Consider the following 4,718-nt stretch of genomic DNA (forward strand, 5'->3'; position numbering starts at 1 on the left):
AGAGATAACTCCTCAAGGACATTGTCCAGGCACAAGATATGTTTATGTTGTTAACTTGAAGATGTGCTGGGTCTTTGAATGGAATGTGCTGATTGTCCAGGTGTGAGATATGTAGACATGAGTGACTTGTATAAGGAGGGGGCTGAGGGCTTCCCTCAGTGTGCATGACTTTGGTGGAGCGATCCCCCATGCACCCAGCGCTGCCAATAAAGGATACTTAGTCACCAAGAAATTTTGACTTCGTTCTTTAAATCACCGTGAATACAAACAACCACGCTCGGGTCTCAGACCGACATGCGACGGTTTCCATTTTGGGAATGTCTGCTAAAGAACAGTTACACAGAGTAAATGCTATGGTCTGTGCTTTCAAGGAACAGAACAAAACTACAAAAAAATGAAGAGAAATGTTTTTCTGTAACGGCAAGGGTTAGAGAGAACAGCTACAGTCCTGCAACGTGTAGCAGGGCAGCTGTTCCTGTCAGCTACATTCAATGTTAAGTATGTGAAACTTATAACTCGAAAGTTATAAAGTAGGTATGTTTATTGTGCGCAGATGCACGCATGCCCTAAGTGACGAACCATCTCATATTTATACAAAAAAACAAATGAATGTTCAACTGACGCCTATCCAGCCTATCCATATTCGTTACCTAAACCCCCATACTCTCACTTCGTATGTTAATTAGCTTATCAGTCCTTTTCCTGGAATGTGGTGGTCTTGTAAGTTTGCAGCTAATTCATGTCCTTGTCGATCATCTGGTTTTCTTTAGCGAGGAGATCTCTAGGTAACATTGGAATGTTTCTCATCCTTTTTATAAATAGCCCCTTTGTTAGAGGAAGAAGAGTAGGTATTTCCTTAAAATGATATGGTTATGTGACCAATCACCACACCTACACTCCTTGAGCAGACATATACAATCACAATCGATGTTTATTGTCCCTATTTTGCACTACTTCTCCACATCACTTCGCACAGGATTTTCATGTCAGAGCAGAAAACAAGCTTGTACATACATGGCACCATACCAGAGCCTGATCCAAAGTCCAGTTAAGTTTACACTTCAGTGCTGAGAAAACTCCCCGCCAGGAGATTCCTTTTTCTGTTGTGTTATCATATATACATCATAAATACTACGGTGTGTAGCTCTGGCAAGCCAGCCAAAATGTTGATTTCTTTGCTTATCTAATGCCGACTCGAGACCACTTCTGGGGGCAAAGCAGCTAGGAGACAGAATCTTATTTTTCCCTTGAGATGCTGCCACAGCAGGAGTGGGGAGCACAGGGGTGTCTGCCAGCTGCTTAGGAAGACAGCAAAATCTGGAGACTCCTCATATGAGCAGATGGGGTAATAGTAATACTCCTCACTGTTTTTTGGCTTCAGTAGTGCAGAAACGATGCCAGTTAGGGAAGTCCTGCATGGTCCATGTGTTTCTGATTGCTGCTCTATACAGTAATGGCTCATGTATGACTACATTACTCTTAATAGGTCTGCTCATGCATAACTTGAAGCCTTGCCTAAAAGAAACTTCTAAAATATTAATTTTGCACTGTATTTCACTAGGATTCAAACAGAGCTATCAATATTGTCTGCATGCAAATGAAATACAAATTTAAAAAAAATCACAGATTTGTTAAAAATTACTGTTTAAGGTACAACGAAAACTCAGTTCTTCATTTCTACTGAATCTTTCACAGTAGAAAACTTTACTTAGTCTTCTGTGGGATCTCCTCCTCCAGGAGTGCAGGAGGGAGCGGGCTGGAAATCTGGACCATGGGTGGCAATCAGTTAGCTGAGGGGAATGTGCTCGAGCTTGTAGGTCAGGAACCCTGGGAGGACAAGGAGTGTGAATAGATAACAATCAGCAGGATGAGTCATGCCAAGAGAGAATAGGGGAGTGGGGAAGGGATGGTGCCAAGGAGAGGTAACACCTTGCAGTTAACTGATGACTGTAAACACTTACTTAAAGTGTCCTTTGTTTGTAGTTAACCACCAATCAGGGATTGCCTAGTATGCAATGCTTAGCTTAAAGAACCAATCTGTTTAAAGCGTGCAGCTTCTGAAAACATACATTAACTCGTGTTTGTGTACAATAAATCGACATTTCTTTGCATCAAACAGCGTCCCGTCTCTCATCGCGGCACAGGAGAGGCCAAAATAGAATAAATGCATTTGGGATGCAGCCACACTGTATGTGCATGCCTGTGACAAGCTGCAACTTTGATGAGAGGGGGGAGGGGGAGGAGAACACAGCCTAGACAGTGCGGGAAAGAGAAGCAGTAACTATCGCAGTGCTCCTCAGTATTTGTTGTTGAAACCACAGCTCTTCAGTTTGCCTTGATCAAGCAGATCCTAAACCATGCAGGGATGCGTGTTTAAAGGAATGTACAAGTGGGGGTGGATGACTGATTTTGGATGAGAATAGTCCAGGGACTAGTCTACCGACGCTGCTGAGGTACCGATAGGGGAGATGTGGTGATACGACTGTTAGTTGTAGTTGAAGTCACTTCCCACGGAGATCACAAAAGCCCAAAGGAGACAGCAAGAAACTGCAGATGGTAAAGCAAAGCAGGAACTGATAACTGTATGGCTCCACATGAAGATCTGATTAAGTTCACTGTAAAAATGACTGTGAAAAACTAGAAACGTTATGTTTCTGCAGAACAGGCTATAAACCAGATTACAAATATAGAATCTCCTTGCTAAGAATGCAATCATAAGCACAGATGCCTTATGCTTTTACAGAAGTACTAGTTTTGGGGAAAAACTTTTTGCCAAGAAATTGCAGGGGTATTAATCCTACTAGTATATGAGAGCGCTTTGTTGTAGCTGGTGACAGAACAACTCCGATTCACTTTGTAAGGGTATGGTTAGGGTTGCCAACTTCTGTCACTTTGTCATTAGTTTTATAAAAGCGTGGTATTGTTTTTTTCCCAAGACTAATTATATGAATTCCTCTGATTAATCACAACTCAAAGTTTTAGTTAGATTCTTGTCCCTTTAGATGTAGAGAAAAAATACTGTTGGAAGTGTGAGTCACTGCAAAGTTAAGCATCTTAAAATTAAACACTTGCTCTAAATCTAAACTAGTATCTGACAAGTAATACCAGGCATAGTGAGTTTCCCAGTTTCTCTGCATTAAGATGAGCACTTACGCAGATGGTGTGCTCCACATCTCTGAGCAAGTGTAGCACAGAATTTCAGAAAACTGGATTTTAACAGCCTGTTTGTCTCATATATGCTGTGCTCTCAGCAGTCAGAGATCCTTTCCTCAAGAGAATAAGCACTTGGGAAAGGCAGGTGAAAGCCATGGGAGAAATACCTAACTATATCTGACACCATGAGTCACTGGCTCACCAGGCTGGATCCTCCATACTGCCCGAGCATAAAACCAGTGGTGCTAGCTCACAGAAAAAACACAATGAAACCCAAACACCACAACCCATGTGCAGCGGTGATGGGAAGGGTCAAGAAGAGTGACTCAGACTGATGCACAGTATTAGGATTTCCTTGCTGTCATCAGAACCTTAGCTCCAGACTCCCTAACAACAGAGTTATGAGGGAGTGCTTTTTGAGACCTTCAGTGAAAATACTGAAAACTTTAAATATATACAGTCTGACTGTCCTACAGTAGCTGATGTGGGTGACAGTGCAAATATGCTGCAACAACATCTAGCCGATTTCAGATGCAAACATGCTCTTATATTTAGTTTTATATACCAACAGCTTCTTTTACATGGATGGAAAGATAAGGACTATCAGTGTTTGTTCTAAGGGTGTTATGGGCATTGGAAATACTAGTTTTTCACACTACACACCTGAGGACAGGGAGGCATATGAAAGCCTTATGAATTTTCAAAATAAGTTAGCAAGGTAGTAGTTACGATTGTAAAGTTTGGCATCTAGGTTGTAGAGTTATTCTTTTAAAATTATTTATGAGTAAGAAGACTTATAAAACTGCGCTGTCTTTCAGAGTTAGGAACTGTGAATACCTCAACATGTCAAGGGATTCCTAACGCAGAGTATTGGAACAGTAAACCACAAGACAGTTTCAGTGCAAGTAAAGCTAGTCTTCCTCCTAAGTCTTTTGCATTTTTCTATAAGGAAAAAAGTGTGAGAGGAGGATAGAGAATGTCCGATCGTTACTGACAGGAGATAAGAGAGATGTACAAGAGAAGGATGGAGAATGTCTGATTAAAAGAACAGATGGGTCTTATGAAGGAAAGAAAGAAAAAAACATGGTTATCTAGCCAAAAGGGGGTTTGTGTGCTTGTAATGATAATATAGCTATGTAACTGCATGAACAGCTTCCACCCTGAGCCTGGTGGAAGATACAGCTGGAATTTGTATCTGGGCTTAGAGATATCAATATGAGCTTCTCTGCTCCATAAAGCATCTCAGGTTGCACCACAACCTGAGTATGTGTCTTCATATGGCACAAATGGCACCCAAAAGTGGGGCTTGGGTAGGAGGCTCATGGAGCCTGAACCGGTGGCATAGCGGAAACTAACTTTGTGCACCCGTCACCTACAAAGAAGGTGAGCAGTCGGGAACCATAGGAGGGAAGTTATCCTGAGATCAGCAGCGCAGCCTGGATGTATTGCAACAGCTGCTTGCAGCTCAGTAACAAGCTGTGACTCTGTTAGAATGGATCCATGACAAAGTGCCGGACTTTCTGCCTGACGGCACTTTGCAAATTACTTTGCAGACAATTTTATGA

The sequence above is a fragment of the Falco cherrug genome, chromosome Z, assembly GCF_023634085.1.
Source record: "Falco cherrug isolate bFalChe1 chromosome Z, bFalChe1.pri, whole genome shotgun sequence".
In the NCBI taxonomy this organism is placed as follows: Eukaryota; Metazoa; Chordata; class Aves; order Falconiformes; family Falconidae; genus Falco; species Falco cherrug.